Raw genomic sequence first — 21239 nt, forward strand, 5'->3', positions numbered from 1 at the left:
CACTGTATTAGCCAGGATGGTCTCAATCTCCTGACCTTGTGATCCACCCGCCTCAGCCTCCCAGAGTGCTGGGATTACAGGCGTGAGCCACTGTGCCCGGCTGGAATTCTGTAGTTTTCAACAGGAAGAATGAAGTGATCGAGTGTACCTGGGTAACGTGGCTGGTTAAGACTTGATGGCTAGGTCATCTCTCAGGGGTGCCATGGAGCCCCTGGGATGCCTGGGACTCTCTGAGCTCTCCAGGTCTCATGCTTTCTGAGGGTGCTGCTTGTGGGGGCCACCTGTGTTCCCTTGGGACCAGTGTGTTTCAGTGTCTGGCCCGTGAACCTGTTCTCAGGCTGACCTTGTCTCTGTGGAAACACTTTTTCCTTGAATTCAGTATTTGGGATTTTGGTAACAAGCCAAATTGAAATCTCAGTGATTACAGGACTTGATGAATAATTTGTGTTCAGAAGATTGAAAAATCATCCCTCACGAAGTCCATTTTCAGTGTTGCCTAAGTACAGTTACTTCATTGAAACTGCTCACCAGCTGGTGGCAAAGCTTATGTGGAAACAAGATTTTCTGGTGCTCTGACTCTAGACAAGACCATGAGTCTGTGTCCACAGTAGGTCTCCGCACATGTGGAAGAGGGGCAGTCTGTGCAGGAGAGTCTTCTTTTTTTCTCCCCCTCCATGGGAAAAGGAGAGAAATGGTAAGTTAGGGCAGGGGAAAGGGGAACAGGGAGGAGGCAGGTCCTGGATAATCAGGAATATGGCACAGACACTGCTGGACTCTGAGGTTTCCTAAAAAATCCGTGCCCTGGGCTGGGCATGGTGGCTCACGCCTGTAATGCCAGCACTTTGGGAGGCCAAGACGGGCAGATCACGAGGTCAGGAGATCGAGACCATCCTGGCTAACACAGTGAAACTCCGACTCTACTGAAAATACAAAAAAAAAAAAAAAAAAAATTAGCCGGGCGCGATGGCTTGCACCTGTAGTCCCAGCTACTCAGGAGGCTGAGGAAGGAGAATGGCGTGAACCTGGGCGGTGGAGCTTGCAGTGAGCCAAGATTGTGCCACTGCACTCCAGCCTGGGCGATAAAGCGAAACTCTGTCTCAAAAAAAAGAAAAAGAAAAAAAGGAAGGTAAGGAAAGGGAAAGGGAAAAGGAAAGGAAAAAAGAAAGGAAAGGAAAGAAAAGAAAGAGGAAAAAAAAGAAAAGAAATCCATGCCCTGGCTCCATTTTTTCTTTCAGTGATCCTCACTGAGGAGCTGTGGGTACCCTGATAGGCACTAGGGAAGGCAGGTGACTCGAGTATGATCTGATCTACCAGGGTTAACAACTTGGTTGGGGACAGAGGAATGGGGGCCAAATAATGGCACCATAGAGGAACTATAATGGGACAGTGGCGGGCAAAGGGTCACTAGAATGGTGGGGGGCTTCTTGGAGGAGGTGACACTCAAACTGGGCCTTGCAGAGTAGGTGGGAGTTGACCAGGAAGGCAGCAGTCTCAGGTGGCAGTGTGCTGCACGTGTGGCTATCAGGGCCAGCCCATGAGGGGCAAGGCTGCTGGGCAGGCTGGGAAGCCAGAGTGGGGAGGCCCCAGGAGGTGTTCCGTGTGCAGCTGCCACATTGAAAGGTGTGTAAGTGTAGTTGGAGGATGTGCAGCTGAGGCAGGGCCCAAAGAAGGGGGTGTACACACAAGCCAAGAAGGGAAAAGGCGATCTGCACACACACAGTGCCTTGAAGGTCTTGCGTTTCCCATAGAAACTGTGCTGTAGCTCTTTACCAAATTGACTGATATTTGGGCACACAGTTGAGCACACTCTGAGCCTCGGTTGTATGTTTTTAATTTAGTGTGGTTTTTATTCAAAGCCTCAGTGCTCTCTGCACGTTTCCATACTCCCATCTCAACTCTAAAACATATAAGTTCTTATTCAGATCAACTTGCTGGTAAAATTAGAGAAAATTTCAAAGCTTCTTTTTACTCTCTTTGTCTCACATTTCTCCAATGGGGAAAAAGCCTGGAAGACAAGTGTGTTAAAGAACTGGCTGTTCTTGTGAGTATTTGAGGAGAACAGTGTGAGTCATTATAGCTTTTCACTGGTATTTGAGTATCCGGTTTATTTTTAAACAGTTCTGTGAACTGGAGTTTCTTCCATGGTTTCTGTTACCATGGCGCCATAATATTTCCTCGTCTGCTTGTTCATACTTTCACACACTTCAGCATCACATTTACAATTCCTTACAATCAGAATATCTTATTCATAATCTCCAAGAATGTTTCTCCAGCTGCAATAGCATTTTTCTCCAAATGGGAAAAGTCCGTTGTTTCTGCCACTTGCAGATGCTGGGAAGAGAGAGGATCTGGTTCTGTGAAGGACAGTGCAGTGGATGTGGGGGCTGCGAGGGCCCCTATCGGGGTTTGAGTGGGTGGACCGATGTCATCTGTGTGGAGCCACTTCCCCTTTAGGCGCCACGGTTGAGAGTATAGGATGGACAGGCTGCTCCTTTTGCTTAGGAGGAGTTGGTGTTGTACGTTTTGGTCTAGACATCTAACAGACCACCCTTGGTTCTTTGGTCCCCTCAAACATGAAGATGGGTGTGTTCTGTTGCTCTTATTTATTTTGTCATTTATTTTTGGACTTGAATTGAGGCTTCCACTTTGGGCAGGTCTCTTGTTTTGAGAATCTGCAGTCCAGAGAAAAACAATGCTGGGCTTGGCAGTCACTGGCGAAGTCGGCTTTGCCTGCCCTCCAGGCATGCAGGATTATTCAGAGAGGTACCTTTCTACATCTCATTGCTTTGAGAAATATATATTTCTTAAAGAGTTGTTCAGGATTTAAGGAAAGTTGGGGAGGTATATGGAACCATAGAGATAGTTTGTTTCCAATCTCTTAAAGTCTTAGACCTCAACTTTTCAGGGATAACAAGGTTTTCCTCTGACACATAAAGATAATGATAGACTAGGTTCTGAATATGTGCTTTGGACTTAATTGTGGGAACTTGGCTTTGCCAGGTGTTTTCAAATTCTACTGTAAATATAAATGCTGATTCAATGATACAGCAACTCTTGATAACTTGAGAATTTAAAGTGCTGCGTAACTGACTAGACCTTTTGTCTCCTAACACAGTTGGTTCCTCTGATTCAGAGAGGACCCCTTTTTGAAGATCAAAAGCAAAATAAAAGTGTGGACTTCTAGTGGCATGTGGACAGAGGGGTGTCCTGGGGGCTGCCCAGGAGGCTCCAGGTGGGAAGTGCTTCTGACTTAGTGGCTCTACAAGCTGGCCATTGTGAAAGAATTGGCTTTTTCCTTTTTTTTTTTTTTTAGAATTGACTTTTTAAGAATCATCAAAAAATTGTTTTGCTCTCAGCTCAATAAACATTTGTAGTTAATAATCCGAGTAACTAATCTTTATTCTCTCCTGTGTAATCCAAGATATGTCAGTATATGGTCTTCGTGAGTAAAATTGATAACAATAGTACATTATCCTAAAGGTCTTATTTGATATCCTTTTATCAAGTCAACACTTTACTCTCCCACCATTTCACTTGTAAAGATCCCCAAGTGTGTCGCTGTCAATTTCAACAAATATTAGAAAGCACCTGTTGTCATATGTGAGACACGCCTGTGGAATTTACTGTCTAGAGGGGAAAGCAGACTGTACACAGGTAAAAACTGAGGTAGTGGTATGTGCTTTGAGGAAATATAAAAGAGTTAGAATAGAAGGTAACAGGCTAGAGTTGGTGGTGGTGGGAGGTGTGGCTAGATTCTCTAAGGGATGCCCCACATGGTGTGAGGGAGTCGGCCATACGCTTGTCTCAGGGAAGGACATTCCTGGCAGAGGGAACAGCATGTGCAAAGGCTCTGAGGCAGGGATGAGCTTATTGTGTTGAAGAAACAGAGAGAAGATCCTGTGCTGGGACAGAGAAGGGCCAGCAGGTAAAGGATAGTGGGGCAATGGGTGGAATGGCAGGCAGGGGCCGGGTCATGACGGGATTTGCAGTACAGCAGAGGAGTTAGGGTTGAAGTGATGTGATAGTGTAGAGAAGGGAAGTGACATGATTTGAGTATTTACAAAGATTGCCCTGAAGAGGCTAGAAACTGGAAGTGAGGGTAGATTCTCTGTTCTCTTTCACGTTGAGTTTCCATGGGAAAACATTAAACGTTTTCATTTTAGCTTTGAAAATTTAGAGTTATTAATATCACCTGTGTTCCTTACAATTGGGGGGTTTGTGACATTTTCTGGGCTGTTTTGGAAGAGAGGGATTGTGTAAGTGAATATACCCTGGTTGTTAACCGTAATAATAACAACGTGATCTCTGCATGGCTCTGTTAAATTAAAAAATGTAACTATTAATAGTGTGTAAAATAGTTCTCAGCCTAGCCAGCAGCTGGAAGATTACACATTATGAGAAACTCATCACGTTTAAACCACATGGGGATTTCTGTGTAGAAATATATCAGTTCCTCCTTCCTTCCTCGCTGTTCTTGTTTCAGGGCAGGCATCGGCTTTGTGGAGCCCTCTGAACGCTGGCTGGTCCCACTGACACTGACTTTGTTCCTCCACTACCCTCCCATCACCTAAGGTCTCTTCTGTCTTGGACACCTCCTGCCTCTCCCACTCTGCACCTGCCCCATTCCCATCTAAGGTTCACCTTGGTGTCGCTGGCTTGGAAGCCATTTCCTCACTTCCCTGGGTGGAAAGCAGCTACTTCAATCCTCCAACAATCCCAAGGAGTGGTAGGCAGTGTTAGTTTTGTTTTCTAGATGAGGAAACTAAGGTTCTGGAAGGTTAAGTAACATGCCCCTGGTTACCCAGCTGGTTTGCAGCAAGGCTAGGATTCATTCATTGCTGCTTCTCACATTTCATTGCCTCGTGTAAGCCAGGTGCTGTGCCCAGCCGTGGGATACAACTGTGAACAAGGCAGGTGTGAGTTATGTGCCTGCCTCTCTCAACACCTTGAGCTGCTTGAGCAGGAAGGCTTCTGGAATGGGCATGCAGTGAACACCGAGTGAATGAGTGTGTGAATGAAAGAATTCCTGTCAACATTCTACTCTTGTTGGACCCGGGTTGGCATGCTGCCTCCCTTAGCATCCAGCCTGTCACTATTCAGAGTCACCCACATGTGACTTGCCTCTGCCTTTCCTTGGTGCCTTTTGTTGCCTGTGTCTCATGCAGGAGGCAGCACGGCCTGGTGGCTCAGGGAGGCTCTGGAGCACCTGGTGTAGGTTTGAATCCTAGCTCTGCCACTTACTAGTTGTGTGACTTGGGCAAGTTATTTAAACACTCTTATGCCTCTGTTTCTTCATCTATAAATTTACTTTTGAACTTGAACTGTCAAAAACTTTCATTTTTTAATTCTTAAATTTTCCCACTGACCCAAACCAGATTGAGAAATTGGATAACCAAAACCGTGGAGGTATTTTTGCTTTTTATGAGAGTGCCTTTTGTTATTTCAAAATGACCTACTTTCATACTTCCAAATGCATTTTAGAAACATTTCGATTAATTTAAAAAACAATCATTTTCAAAATTCGTTTATTGAATAATGTTTTCCCTCGTTTATGTGGTGTGAACGTGGGTATCCATGTACTTCTTGGGTCAGGATTGAGTGTTGCCTCATCCATGCTAGGCTCTGCGTGAGACATGAGGACAGGAGGGTCCAGAGAAGGTCTGAGAGCTGAGACAAAGGTGCTGAGTGTGTCCAGGGCCCAAACCCAGAGGTCCTGGTGCTGCTGCATGTTCTGGCTGTGGAATTGGGGCAGAGAGCACGGGTAGCAGGAAAGTGTATGAGTTAGGCTGCAAGTCACAGAGACCCTCAAAATAATAGTGGCTTAAAGAGAAGTTTATTCCTCTCATCTGCAGAGTCCAGAGGTGGCATGGCTGGTGGGCACACCACACTGTCAGAGACCCAGACTTCCTCTGTCTCGTTTTGTGCATGGCTCTGTTCCCAAGTCACCTCATGGTTCACGATGAGAAAAGCATGGCATTCATATTTAACACAGCGAACTTTGTGCTAGGATTGGGACACAAAAATAAACTCCATGTGGTTCCTGCCCTCAAGGATCTTAGTTCTCTTGGGAGAGCAGATGCCTGGATGACCGCCCTCCATCTGAGGTTGAAGGGAAGGAGCCCTGTGTGAGAGGAACACAGGCAGGCCAGGCAGCAGAGCTGACATTTGGGAATAAAGGAAGGCTTTATGAAAGAGGTGGCATCTGATCTTGATCTTAAAGAATAATTAGTATCTCGACAGTCATCTGGGAGGCTGTTTGAGGGAGAAGGATACTGTGAAGGGAGGTATGAAGACTTGAAAGGGCAGGGCTCTGTTTGGAGCCCCGGATGGCAGGTCACTCTCCTGCCTTGTCCGAGTTGAAGTAGACCATCATTCTAGAGCAGACGTCACACAATTGGAAAGATGTCCCCAGCTGTGTGATGAGTATGACATCCATTCTAAAAGGTGAACAAAAGAACCTGGAAAGAAACCAGACAGGATCGTTTTGGAGTTCTGAGATACTCATTCTTTTGCCTGTACTTTGGAAGCAGGATCAAGCCGTTCGTAGGCACGCCACTCCCACTGAATATTTCACAGTCCACTGAGCCCAGTGCTGTCACTGTGTTTCAATTCTCAGAAGCCACTGACAGCGTCTTCAGTGAGAAGTCCTGGGACCCAGAGTCAGAGCACTTTTTACTGGTTTTGCAAGATACAAATATTAATTGCTGTTGACTTTTCCTTTAAATTTTAGCCTCTGTGTATGGGCAGGACTTGTAGCATAGATGAGACCTTGTGTTACCAACATTGTAAGTAATTTATGTGATGTGGATGTGCTTGGGAAGCATGGACTTTCTTTATGCTGACTGTGGCTTGTTTCACAGTGAGACCCTGATAATGAGCTCAAACCTGGACATTGGGGTCCTGGTGAGTGTATAGTTGTACAGGGCGGCCATCAGGCCTGGATCTGATGAAGTAGGGAGGATCTTTGCAGCCATGCTCACTGCACATACCCACTCTTAAAATTACTCGTCTTTAATTCACGTATATTCTTCCATAATCTCCTGCTTATAGGAGGCTCTCTTAAAACATTTTAAACTCAGAGAACTCTAAGAGCTTGTTCAATCCCACTCTCTTCTTTTCATGTGAAAGCAGTTGGATGCTGAGAAGATAAGGGACTTGCCCAATGTCCCATTGCTGCTTAATGGCAAATTTGGGATGAGGCTTCTAAATTTTGGCACTGAGAGCCCTTTGTAAGTGTAAAAAATGACTTCAGAATTATCAAAAATGAAATGTTCAGTGTAGCTTTATTGATTTTGTTTGTGTAGAGGTATATGTATTTGTGTGTATTTTTCCTTAAATTTGATGTTCCAGGTAGGGTATACCCAGTGATTCCCTTCACCAGCCTGATTACCTGCAAGTGCCTCCACCACCATTTTGGGGTGTACTTCATTGTCTTCAGACATTAACACCATCTACTGAGTTTAATGAGCATCAGTCCATCAGGACCGATGAAACACTCTGACAACTTATATATTAAAGGAGTTTCACATCTAAAATTTCACAAATGAGGCTTATGTATTTGAAGTTTCTTAAAAATAAAAACAAAACCCACCTGATTTCTGTACTCTGATGCGTGAAATTAGAAGCTATGTGAGGCTCACCTGCCTCCACAACAACTGAAGTCTTGTTTTATGTGAACGCCTTCTTTTCTTTCCTTCTTCTGTCCATTTCTGCTGCATGTGTAAGATGTCAGGTGATATTTCATCACCTACAGCACTCTCAGATTCAGCACGTGAAGAGACAGTGAATCACTTTAAGGACTTCAGAGGCAGCAACATTTTTTAGCCAAGGTGTTTCTTTGGGCCGTTTTCCCCCTATACCTCTCTGGGTGTGTTCCTGTCCTTTCTCAAGGGTTTATGGTTTGCCCCTTAAGTGTAGATTGAGGACATCAGATTGAAATCTTGCTCTTTAAACTGTATCCAGAGGTTCATCAACTCTCTTTGGAATGTGTGAGCTAGAGAGCCCCAAGGAAACAGTGGGACAGAAGTGGAAACTGCATATGCCATGACATCCCCAACCTGGGCTCCGCCTGGGGACTACCTGAAAACCCAAACATCTGGACATGAGGGCTCGGCTCAGTGGAGTATGGGACCATGACATGATGTTTTACAGCCATTAAAAATGACTGGGGCCGGGCATGGTGGCTCACGCCTGTAATCACAGCACTTTGGGAGGCCGAGGCAGGCAGATCACCTGAGGTCGGGAATTCGAGACCAGCCTGACCAACATGGCGAAACCCCATCTCTACTAAAAACACAAAATTAGCCAGGTGTGGTGGCGCATGCTTGTAATCCCAGCTACTTGGGAGGCTGAGGCAGGAGAATCGCTTGAACCTGGGAGGCGGAGGTTGCAGTGAGCCAAGATCACACCATTGCGCTCCAACCTAGGCAAGAAGAGCAAAACTCAGTCTCAAAAATAACTAACTAAATAACAATAACAATAATAAAAAAAGACTGGGGCCAGGCACAGTAGCTCACGCCTGTAATCCCAGCACTTTGGGAGGCCAAGATGGGTGGATCACTTGAGGCCAGAAGTTCAAGACCAGCCTGGCCAACATGGCAAAACCCTGTCTCTACTAAAAATATTTTTAAAAATTAGCTGGGCATGGTGGTGGGCACCTGTAGTCCCAGCTATTTGGGAAGCTGAGACATGAAAGTTGCTTGAACTCAGGGGGGCAGAGGTTGCAGTTAGCTAAGATCGTGCCACTGCACTCCAGTCTGGGCAACAGAGCGAGACTCTGTCTCAAAAAAAAAAAAAAAAAAAAAAAAAAGTGACTGGAAGATGCCCACACAACAGGGAGAAATGCTGCTTATGCAGCTGAGGAAAGCAGACCACAGGATGGCTTGTTGGCTGCAAGGACAGTGAAATCAGGCCATAGATGACGGGAGAAGCAAGGGCTAAAGGAGGAGAGCAGAGGCTGGTGGGACAGAACTGACCATGAGGAGCCCCTGTTGGCCTTGACAGCTCTGTGCTAGCCAACATTTGGACTTAAAATCATCATGGGTTTGGCAGTGTGGGGAGGGTGGAAAGAGCAGAGCCAGAGATTCTCCTGAACAGGAATCGTGAGCTTCAGAGCTGCCGAGGAGCCCAGCCAGGTGTGGTAAGCAGAAGAACTGCACTGGGGTTGCTCTGTTGTTTGTTTTTCGTTAACCTCCTCCAAGCGTTTTTTTTAAGAGGTAGGGTCTCTCTGTGTTGCCCAGGCAGGAGTGCAGTGGCTGTTCACAGGCGTGATCATAGCTGACTGCAGCCTGGGACTCCTAGGCTCAAGCAGTCCTCCCACCTCAGCCTCCTGAGGAGCTGGGACCACAGGTGCACTCAGCTCCAGGATGATTTTTCTTTTCCTGTGGGAAGAAGAGGGCTGGTCTGTCGTGTTGAGTGAAACAAGATGTGTTTTCCCCCCTTTTTCTCTTTTCTTCTTAACAGAGATATTGGAGAGTCTGTGCTGTGTTACTTTGAAGTGGTTCTGTGTCCTAGCGGAGTTCCTAAGATTCCCCTTCCTCCCACTGTTTTTCTTCAGTTTGCAGTGGATAGTTCTGTGCCATGAGGTGGTTTGAAATCCTCTGGTTTTCAGGTGATGGTTTCTATAGCAACAGTGAGTTGTGTCTGCCTGGAGATGCTGGCTGTTTTCTTAATCTCTGGAAGCACCTTTGAGTGTGTTCTGCCCCACCCTGCCCAGGCCGATGGGTGCTTCCGGAGGGCCTAGGACCTGCTGAGCTCTAGGCCTCAGTGTGATTCCCTTGAGGGAGGGGCCAGCCTTTAAGTCCAAGCATCTTGCAGTGCACAAGCTGTTTTCTCTTGTTGAATCCAATGTACTACACCATGTTCCAGAGAGATACAAGTCACTTTATTTGCTGATCTCTTATCTCTTCCTTTGAGGAATGTTCACTTTTCCAGATGAAATCATTGGAAACAAAATGAGCTGTGCCAGATAGTTGAGCTCTTAAAAAAGTCCCAGCTTTGCTAATGGTGCAAGGCACTGTCTTAATGTGGGCCTTACTGCCTGAGCACCCAGTGGCTTATAGGGGGTGACCTGGGTGGTAGAGACAAGCAGGAGACCCCATTCTTCCAGGAGACTGACTGGACATACATGAATAGCCCGAGATGAGCCAAGGCTGGCAACATAGAGGGCCCAGGGGCCCACAGGCCCCAGCTGGGTTGTCAGGCAGCAGGAGGGCCTCCCGTGAGGCTGGTGGTAGACAGGCAGGGTTGAACCACACCCCCCCAACCGTGGTTGCTAAACCCATGTGTGGTTTAGATTAACATGTGCAGTAGTGTTTACAAAAGAATTCTAACCATTAGAGTTATAGCACCTTCATATAAATGCTCTCATTATTTTCCATCTTTGAATCCTCAGTCTCCATGAATCAAAATTACCCAGGCTCTTCGACTTTTCTTGTCCTGAATTCATCCAGCAATTTACAGAGTGACTGCTTTGTGTTTGACACTGGATGCTGGGGCTATAGCAGTGATCACAACCGACAAATGTCCCTGCCCTCCTAGAGCTGATACTTTTTTTTTTTTTTTAAAGACAGTCTTGCTCTGTCGCCCAGGCTGGAGTGCTATGGCGCGATCTCGGCTCACTGCAACCTCTCCCTCCCAGGTTCAAGTGATTCTCATGCCTCAGCTTCCCAAGTAGCTGGAACTACAGGCATGCGCCACCATACACAGCTAATTTTTGTATTTTTAGTAGAAATGGGGTTTCACCATGTTGGCCAGGCTGGTCTCAAACTCCTGACCTCAAGTGATCTGCCCGCCTCGGCCTCCCAAAGTGCTGGGATTACAGACATGAGCCACCGCCCTGGCCCTAGAGCTGACTTTTTAGAGGGTCAGACAGACAAGAAATAAAACAGTTAAGTAAATTATGTAGCTTGTCAGGAGGTGGTAAGTGCTTGGGAGAGAAAAATAAAGCAGGGAGGGGGTCTGAGGGGGCTGGGGCAGGGTTAGAAAAGACCTCACTGGGGCCGGGCGTGGTGGCTCACGCCTGTAATCCCAGCACTTTGGGAGGCCAAGGCGGGCGGATCACAAGGTCAGGAGAGCGAGAGCATCCTGGCTAACACAGGTGAAACCCCGTCTCTACCAAAAATATAAAAAATTAGCTGGGCGTAGTGGCAGGCACCTGTAGTTCCAGCTATTCAGGAGGCTGAGGCAGGAGAATGGCATGTACCCAGGAGGCAGAGCTTGCAGTGAGCTGAGATTGCGCCACTGCGCTCCAGCCTGGGCGACAGAGCTAGACTCTGTGTCAAAAAAAAAAGAAAAAGAAAAAGAAAAAAACCTCACTGGGGTGGGGGCTGATACAGGCCTGTGGGGTAGGAGGGAGACCATTTCAGGGAGGAGATGAGCACATTCACTGTGCCTGGCAGTGCCCGGACCAGCAGAGGAGCCGAGTGGAGCTTGGTGTAGGGTGGACAGCAGTGGTGGTGGGTTGGAGAGCAGGGTCTGAGGATGAAGTAGCTCAGTGGAAGTGAGCAGATGCAGGCTGGGAGGACCTGGGCTTTTGCTCTGCATGGGGGGCTTAAGAGCAGCAGTGTGGTCTGCCTTGCATTTTGAGAGGGTCACTGTGTTCAGAGTGGACTGAAGTCAGATTGTTAAATATATCATGCATTGAGAAGGCATGCAACAGTGCATACAGCTACAGTTCTATGTACAAGTATGAAATTAATGTGTTCTAATTTTTAAAAACAGTAGCACAGATACAAAACACTGAGTTACTGTGGGAAGCTGGGAGCCCTGTTAGGGGGAAGACGACTGCAGCCACACAAAGAGGTGATAGTGGCACTGACGGTGGAGAGATGCAGGGGGTCTGGTCATCTCCTTGGCTTTTTGGAGGCAAGGCCGGTCCAGGAGGTGCTCATGGACCTCCCCCGCTCCCTAAAGCTGGGGGTGGGGGGTCTTGTGGGAACCTCCCTTCCTTCCAGTATGGGGCCATTCATGAAACAAAGTCGGGTATTCTCCAGGGGTTTTTTTTTTTTTTAAAGAGACCAGGTCTCACTTTAGTCACCCAGATTGAAGTGCAGTGGCACAATCATAACTCACTGCTGCCTCAAATTCCTGGGCTCAAGCAGTCCTCCTGCCTCAGCCCCCTGTGTAGCTGGGACTACAGGTATGCACTGCCACACCTGGCTAATTTTATTTTTTAATTTATTTTAGAGATGGGATCTCACCATCTTGCCTAGGCTGGTCTTGAATTCTTGGCTTCAAGCAGACCTCCCGCCTCAGCTTCTCAAAGTGCTAGGATTACAGGCATGAGCCACCATGCCCAGTCAAGATAAACTTTTAGAAGAAATAGTTGAGGCCAGGCGCAGTGGCTCACGCCTGTAATCCCAGCACTTTGGTAGGCCGAGGCGGGCGGATCACGAGGTCAGGAGATCGAGACCATCCTGGCTGACATGGTGAAACCCCGTCTCTACTAAAAATACAAAAAATTAGCTGGGCGTGGTGGCGGGCGCCTGTAGTCCCAGCTACTCGGAAGGCTGAGGCAGGAGAATGGCGTGAACCTGGGAGGCGGAGCCTGCAGTGAGCCGAGATCGCGCCACTGCACTCTAGCCTGGGCAACAGAGCAAAACTCTGTCTCAGAAGAAATAGTTGAAGACGAAGTAGCTTAGTGGAGGTGAGCAGATGCAGGCCTGTGGGCCAGGAAGACCTGGGCTTTTACTCTGCACAAGGGGCTTAAAACCAGCAATGTGGTCTGCCTTGCATTTTGAGAGGGTCACCGTGTTGAGAATAGACTGAAGTCGGATTGTTAAATATATCATGCATTGAGAAGGCATGCAGCAATACATACAGCTACAGTTCTGTGGCCAATTATGAAATGAATATGTTCTCATTTTTAAAACCAGTAGCACGGGTACAAAACTCCTAGTTACCATGCAGCTTATCTATGATGCCAGATTAGTCCTTTCTAAAGTGCACCCTGCCCCACAGAAGCATGTGAGCTTCCGCTTTGTTGGGTGCTGGGACAGCCACAACACTCACCCCCTCTGCCTCTGCCGGAAAGACCCCTCCCCTGTCCTTCTCATGCCCGCTGTCCATCTTCATGCAGCCCTCAGGTCGCATTCTGTCTCAGTAAGCCCGCCCCCACCCCCAGGTCTTTTAGAGTGCCCTACTTCTCTGTGTCCTGGTGCTTTTCACACCATATAGCTGTTTTTACTTTGCTGTGTGCCAGTCTGCCCTAGTAAGATGTCAGCCTCAGGAGGGCAGGGACCCAGTCTGCCTTGTTCACTGCCCCTCCCTGAGCTTAGAAGAGTGCCTGGCACATGGTAGATGTTCAAATGGTAAATATGTCCCTTGTCAAAGAATCCTCTCACCTTGGGCCCAAACAGTGGCTTAGAATAAATCATCATTTCCCAACCACTGAAGAATCTCCCCCCAGAAAATGAAGAGGAAACGAGCTGCAGGTCAGCCTGTGCTCAGCGCAAGGCCTGTGGAGCAGCCAGAACCCGGCCAGCCGCGTGTGCTCGGGCTGTGGCAGTGAGGATGTCCACCTTTGCCTACCTCTGCAGTTAGAGGATTAGAGCGGGGCAGGGGGGCTTTCTCCCAAGGCCAGCTTTCAGGAGAGATGAGCAACATGGTCTTTTTACTCAGAATGTTCTTGCTTTATGAAAATAGCCATTTGGCCTAAAAAATGACCTGTTCTTTTGTCTAGTTGTGGAATAAATTAAGGGTATTAAGGGGGAGCTGGGTGTCCTTATGTAATACATCATTTGTTTACCTGATAGCTGTTATCAAGCCCAAAGGGGAGGAAGGAGGTTATGCCACCTTCCAGCCTGTGCCACGGGCACCTTGGCAACCTCTGTTAACCTCTGAGACTCTGCACACCATCTAAGGAATGGCTCTGACTCACTGTACTTACATACATTGTTGGCAGAAGTCACTGGAATCTGAGATCTGGAACCGTTTCAATACCTCAGTCATTCCCAGATTTCCAGATTCCTGAGAAGTGCCCCTTAGAACAAAAGGGTTTGGTGGCTCACACCTGTAATCCCAGCACTTTGGGAGGCTGAGGCAGGTGGATCACCTGAGTTCAGGAGTTGGAGACCAGCCTGGCCAACATGGGAAACCCCGTCTCTACTAAAAATACAAAAATTAGCCCGGCATCGTGGTGGGCGCCTGTAATCCCAGCTACTCGGGAGGCTGAGGCAGGAGAATTGCCTGAACCCAGGAGACAGAGGTTGCAGTGAGCTGAGATTGCACCATTGTACTCCAGCCTGGGCAATGACAGAGTGAGACTCTGTCTCAAAAAAAAAAAAAAAAAAAAAAGCTTCTAAATGAAGTTTCCAAAAGTTAGAAAAGCTATTTTCTGGTTCCTGATTGCTCCCTTTTCATAGCAGCCTGTTTGTGTTTTACGGGTACATAACCCTTGAGTGTCTCCAAGAATTCTCATCAGATTTCATTAGAATTTCTCTCTTGTTCCCTCAAGTATTTGTTTTCCCCTGATGTCAGTTTGAATTTTATGAAAGGACAGGGCTGATGGCATAGAAAGCTGAGCTGGTTCCCTCTTGGCCCTTCCCCTAAATGGGAGAGTGGCCACATCTCTGTAAGAGGCTGGGCAATGCCCCAGGTGGGTTTCCCTGAAAGTCATCTGTACTTGATGGCTTGGCTCCAAATGCAGCTTTTTTTTTTGTTTTTGAGACAGAGTCTCACCCTGTTGCCCAGGCTGGAGTGCAGTGACGCCATCTCGGCTCACTGCAATCTCCGCCTCCTGGGTTCAAATGATTCTCCTGCCTCAGCCTCCCGAGCAGCTAGAACTACAGGCACGTGCCACCACGCCCGGCGAACTTTTTGTATTTTTAGTAGAGATGGGGTTTCACCGTGTTAGCCAGGATGGTCTCTATCTCCTGACCTTGTGATCTGCCCTTCTGGGCCTCCCAAAGTGCTGGGATTACAGGCGTGAGCCACCGCATCTGGCCCAAATACATTTTTAAAAATGACCCTGGGCCAGGCACAGTGGATCACAGGAGTTCAAGACCAGCTTGGGCAATATGCCGAAACCCCGTCTGTTCTGGAAATACAAAAATTAGCTGGGCATGGTAGCGCTTGCCTGTGGTTCTAGCTACTGGGGAGGCCGAGGTGGGAGGATCACTTGAGCCGAGGAGGTTGAGGCTGCAGTGAGCTGTGATCACACCACTGCACTTCAGCCTGGGCAGCAGACTGAGACTCTGTCTCAAAAAAAAAAAAAAAAAAAGACTGTGATAATTCATGATAATTGACCCTCACCCCTGCCACTCACAACTTTGATTTCTCAACCCGGAGTTTGGTGTTCCTACCCTGCCAAGGCCTGTCTCCAGCACTGGCGTTTTTAGGTGGTTTTCTTCTCCCGATGCATACCTGGCTGCTCTCTTCCAGCATGTCCTCCACCATGGGCAGCGCGGCCTTGTTTCTGCGTTGTTACAGCTTCCACCTCTTAATTCAGCGGGCCTTTGGGAGGAAGGAGAAGGAGGTATGTTTGCCTCCCTTGAATTTGTTTCTTTCCAAAAAAAAGACACTAAAATAGCCATGCTGTAATGTCATTATTTTGGGAAAGAAACAAATTCAGAGGAACTACATGGGAAACATATTTTCTTACATGTTTTTGCCATTGTGATGGGAAAGAATCCAGAATAACTCAGCACACACCACCCCATCCTGAAAGTTTATTCCAAAATCACTTGTTGGAATTCGGATGGCATGCTTCTGATTCATCTTGCATGGCACCCAGGGTAGCCCGTGAGAGTGAGTTCAGGTCTGGAGTGTGTGCAGGAACAGTCTCCCTCATATGTAGCCCTTGTTCAGAGTTCACAGAACTCATTCAGCATTGAATTCCGGTATTGGAGCTCAGTTTCTTTTTTTCTTTTTTAGATTTTTTCTTATTTTTAATTTTTAAAGTTCTTTTAGAGACCAGGTCTCACTCTGTCGCCCAGCCTGGAGTGCAGCAGTATGATCGTAGCTCACTGCAGCCTCCAGCTCCTGGGCTCAAGTGATCCTCCCACCTCAGCTTCTTGAGTGGCTGGGACTACAGGTGTGTACCACTACCCCTGGCTAATTTTTCTTTTTTCTTTTTCTTTTTTTTTTTTTTTTTTAAGAGATGGTGGTCTCACTGTGTTGCCCAGGCTGGCCTCAAGTGATCCACCTGCTTTGGCCTTTCAAAGTGTTGAGATTTCCAGGCGTGAACCACTGTGCCTGGCTGAGCTCAGTTTCTTTTTCTTTTTCTTTCTTTTTTTTTTTTTTTTTTTTTTGAGACGGATTCTTGCTCTGTCACCCAGGCTGGAGTACAGTGGTGTAATCTTGGCTCACTGCAACCTCAACTTCCCGGGTTCAAGTGATTCTCCTGCCTCAGCCTCCTGAGTAGCTGAGATTACAGGCATGTGCTACCACACCCAGCTAATTTTTGTATTTTTAGTAGAGACACAGTTTCACCATGTTGGCCAGGCTGGTCTTGAACTCCTGACCTTGTGATCTGCCTGCCTCAGCCTTCCGAAGTGCTGGAATTACAGGCGTGAGCCACTGCGCTCAGCCTGAGTTCAGTTTCTTTAGGAAGAAATAATCAGTCAACCACTGGGTGCCAGACAGTCTGAAATATACAAAAGAAGTGCCAGATGAGTCCCTGTCGTTGGAAAGACCAGGGATGACTCATTTGTCTGTCACTTTGCACTTTCTCAAAATTATTTCACAGCTGTCGCCCGGAGCGTCTTAATACCCTGGGAGGTAATGAGAGCCCATGTTGTACTGCCTTACAGACAAGGACAGTGGCTCTCAGAGGGGACAAATAGCTGAATTACAGAGGTAGAGCTGAGACTCATTTTCAACTCAATATCACACTCTCTTCCCAGGAACTTTACCTTCCAGATGAGAAGCCCCCAATTAATTATTAAATACACATTTTATATATTTTTTGCATTAATTGATTTCCAAAGGCTCCAGCACTGTTTGGCATTAGAGAGCAGCTTGTCCCATACTTGTGCACAGGTATGGTAAAGGTCATTGTAGTCGGCTCAATCTGGAAGAATGAATGAAGCAGAGCCAGGAAACATGCCCTACCTGACCTCCTTTTGAAGAAACAATCGCTCTCAGAAGCCTCTCAGTCTCCTCAGCTTATGTGTTTCTTCAGCTGAGAGGGTGCTGCAAGCAGATTCATTTTTATGGTTAAGGACGTGTGTGTCAAAAAAAAATTCTGAGTAGTACTTCCTGACAGGCCCAGCGCCTTTGGGGATGTGGTAGAGATTGGGGTCAGTGCGGAAGCCCTGAGGCTCCAGGCTGCCTGGCAGGTGGTGGGACTCTGGATAATCCTCCTGCCCTTTCTTCTGTTCGCTGCCAGGGATTGCCGGATTCTGGAAATGCCTGGTAGCTGGGCATGTGGTGTCTTGTTGGAGTTGGGCAGCGTGGAGTCCAATGGTCTGGGTTGAGTCCCAGCCTAGCACTTAGGAGCTGTGGGTCTTTGACCAGTGATTTGAGTTATCTGTATCTTGGTTGCCTTTTCATCAAATGGAGACAATAATACATCTTTTATAGGATTTTTGAGGTACAAAAATAATATATCTGACGCTTACCTAACCCACCTGTTGGTGCTAAGAGGTACTGAGAAGCTGGTAGCTGCTTGGATGGTGGTTTATCCCACCTATAGAAAATTCGTAGCCTGGACTCCCGGGTGGAGTGGCAGAACTGCATCTGGGTAAAGCAGTCTTGCTTGATTTGATGCAAACACGGCAGACTCCAGGCAAGAGAGGTGTCTTTGGGGGAGGTAATTCAGTCGTCAAATAGCTTTTGAACACTGCATGGTGCCATGAGGCAGCGCTTCTAGCTCCTTGGACTCCCTGTGAGGTTAAGCATGGCTGTTCTAGGGTGTGGCCTATCTGCAGTGGCCCTGGTCTGCAGCTGGTTCCTACTCAGGATGGGGTCATGCCCACCGTAGCAACTGATACCTGCAAAGGACATTTTTACTTTACAAAGCATTTTCACATCCTTCTCAGTTGACCCTCACCACAATTCTGCCAGGCAAGTGGGGGTAGTATTGGTACAGTAAACATTATATTTAAATACAGTTGCTATGGGACTGAGTGTTCCCATGCAACAAATGGCACCATTAAGGCATAAAAAGATAGGGCACAGCCAGGCAGTGGCACGCACCCTGTAGTCCTAGCTACTTGGGAGGCTGAGGCAGGAGGATCCCTTGAGCCCAGGAGTTCAAGGCCAGTCTGGGCGACATAGTGAGATCCCATCTCTTAAAAAGAAAAGGGCACAGAGCACCAATCAGTGAGGGAAATGCAGATTAAACCACCGTGGCTTACTAACACCACCTGAAAGGCCAAGATCGACAGACTGTGCCTGGAAATAGGACTGTAGCAGTAGTTCATCACAGCACAGCGCAGAGCAGTGCATGTTCACTTTTTTTTGTTTGGCTGGTTTTTTTGAGATAGGGTCTTGCTCTGTTGCCCAGGCAGGAGTGCTGTGGCACAATAATAGCTCACTGCAGCCTTGACCTGCTGGGCTCAAGCAATCCTCTCACCTCAGCCTCCCGAGTAGCTGGGACCACAGGTGCGTGCCACCATGCTTGGCTAATTTTTTTTATTTTCTACTTTTTGTAGAGATGGGATCTCACTGTGTTGCCCAGGCTGGTCTTGAGCTCCTGGGCTTAGGCATTCCTCCTGCCTTGGCCTCTCAAAGTGCTGGAATTACAGGCATGAGCCACCATGTCTGACCCATATTTAGTTTTTCATGTTGTATGTTCTGGAAGATTTGAATTCAGCACTGAGGTGGTTAAGATCAGTGGTTAAGAGCATGACTGCTGTCGGCCTGCCTTTATTAAGGTCTCAACTCCTCTGCTCGGGTAAGCTCCTAACCCTTTCTATGCCCCAGGTTCCTTGCTTTGACAATACCCATGGCAAAACCGCTACCCCATAGAGTTGTTAGGACTAAATGGAGTGCACGCGTGTAGCGCATGGGGCGCAGTGTCTGGCACATGAGGAGTCACCATAGGGGTGGGTATGACTGGTTTCTTTGCTGTTGAAGAAGGGAGGGCTGGTGGCAAGGTCACAGTGGTAGGTGGCAGCCTCACCAAAAGTGCTTATCCCAGTAGCAACAATGACAGGAAAACAAAAATCAAACCCAGCCCCAGTCACCAACATTTCCCAGTACCTTTGGGTGGCTTGCTGTGGCGATTCTCGGAACAATGGCTATCACTTTTAGGGTGTCAGGTGTATGCCAGGTGACTTCGTCACTGCTGGGCCTTCTCCATGCCTGGGAAGAAATCGCCTTCTTATTGGGCTGAGAGGTTGCCTCTTGAGAGCTGCTGGTGTGTCCCTGCACATGGATGACGTTTGAGGTCATGGGAGTTCCAGAGATCAGTGCTGGGAGGGATGGGAGGAGCCATAGAGCGGACTGCCAGGTGTGCAAGCGGTTGGGGGAGGAAAGGGAGGCTCATCAGGGTGAGAGCAGGGAGCCAGGAGAGTCCCATACGCCGAGGCTGGTGCGGGGCGCCGTGGGAGGGGTGAGGCGGTTGGACAGGGCCCCTGCTGCTCATGTCCCGGAGCAGGGTCAGGAGAGCGGGGACTTAGGAGTTGTCATTGAGAACTCAGCTCGGTGCCTGCACTCAAGGCACCCCCTTCCCCACCCCCCACCCCCACCCCCACCCCAGGTTGTTGCTCTGTGAACATCAGAAATGAGTTCTCAGATTGGCCACGGTTGTACTATCATTTGGGTTTTCTTTGTGGTACAGATTCTTGTCCCCCAGGCCCTCCCCTTTACCTGCATTCCTTGTGACTGTGGAGCTGAAGGAAGTAGCAAGGACACTTTGAAGCCCAGGGTGCAGGCCAAGAACAATGCTCCCATTGAGGTAGGCTGTGCCATGGCCTGTGACCTGGGGGCACTGAGACCTTCATCTCATTTAACCTTCACTGAAACCTGGTAAAGCACAGCTCAGGAACTGGGGTTCAGAGAAATGACATGGCTTTCTGCAGTCACGCAGCTGGCCAGTGGTAGAGCTCGGATTTCCCGCCTTCCACCGTCCCAGGCCTTCCCCATAGGCACCTTGTCTGTATTACCTCACTGACTCTTTGGGCAGGAGACTTTCATTTCTTCCCCTCACAGTCTCTGTCTCTTTGGGTTTTCTATACCTTGCCTCAGTGTCCCCTTAGGGCTTCGGATATCTTTGCTAGATTCTCACTGCGCAGTTCAATGAGACCTTGTATAAGATGTGCTTAGAGGGTTCAGATGAAAGTGTAGTTGATTGTGAATTATTCCAGCTCAAGAACTGAAGTGGTGGTGCAGAGCTTCCTAAAGTCATTTGTGTTGGGTCTGAAATGCCTTGTGCATTTTATAAAAAGAGATTTGTCTTCCTAATTCTGTTTTACTTAAATTAATAAAGATGTGTATAATCTTGAAGAATGTCTAAGTTGGAAGGTGACAGATTTGTGGCAGGGAGCAGCTGGCTGAGCATTAAGATGAACTCTTAAGTAATGCACATGGGGATAGTTGAGCTGATGTCATTACAGATAGAGCTGTGGCCACAGGGGATGCCCATGGGGTACGCTTGTCCCTCATTGCACCTGAAGGCATTCTACAGGATGTCACTGTTGCTGAGTGCAGTGCTATGATGAGATCCTGGTCCCAGACAGAAGGAAAGTGAATAAGTATGGGCCTTTCCCAGCTCTGCCACCATGTGACCGGAGAATGTCTCTTCCCCTTGCTGGTTGCTCCTTGTTCCTTTTGGTCAGCTAAGAGCATATGTCCTGTCTGATGCCCTTGGCAGACCCAGAATCTTGGTTATATTACCTCTCTCCTCAGTGATTCAGGCTCTTACTCCTGAAGGCTGCCCACTGTGCTGAGCCTCTCCTTGGCTCCTGGCACTTAGTGGGCTCTTAAATCTTAGGCCCGATGTGGTGGCTCATACATGTAATCTCAGCAATTTGGGAGGCCAAGACAGGAGGATTGCTTGAGCCCAGGAGTTTGAGACCAGCCTGGGCAACAGTGAGACCCCAGTTGCCACATAAAAAAATTTTTTTTAACTAGCTGGGCCTGGCAGCACGTGCCTATAGTCCCAGCTACTCAGGAGGAGGAGGAGAGGATCCATGAGTTGGAGGCTGCACTGAGCTGTGATCATGCCACTGCACTCCAGCTTGGATGACAGACAAGACACTTTGTCAATCAGCCAACTACCAGTCAGTCAATCAATCAATCTTGTGCAGCACTGTGTCAAGACCACAGCTGCATCCAGACAGAATCTGAATTCT

At 47.9% G+C, this 21239-nt stretch overlaps 1 protein-coding gene across 11 annotated transcripts in view; it reads left to right on the forward strand.

The window, feature by feature from the left end:
- The window catches only part of PACSIN2 (protein kinase C and casein kinase substrate in neurons 2), a 145195-nt gene that overhangs the window by 76875 nt on the left and 47081 nt on the right, over window positions 1–21239 (forward strand). The window contains exon 1 of one of the 11 annotated variants that reach the window (XM_063622965.1): window positions 3743–3925. The exons of 9 other annotated variants lie outside the window; for them this stretch is intronic. The gene's annotated coding sequence lies outside the window, so the exon portion shown is untranslated. Of the gene's footprint in view, window positions 1–3742; window positions 3926–21239 lie in introns of those variants that run through there. One more of the 11 variants, XM_063622969.1, reaches the window with a different exon arrangement.

Source organism: Symphalangus syndactylus, chromosome 18 (genome assembly GCF_028878055.3).
Source record: "Symphalangus syndactylus isolate Jambi chromosome 18, NHGRI_mSymSyn1-v2.1_pri, whole genome shotgun sequence".
Taxonomy (NCBI): Eukaryota; Metazoa; Chordata; class Mammalia; order Primates; family Hylobatidae; genus Symphalangus; species Symphalangus syndactylus.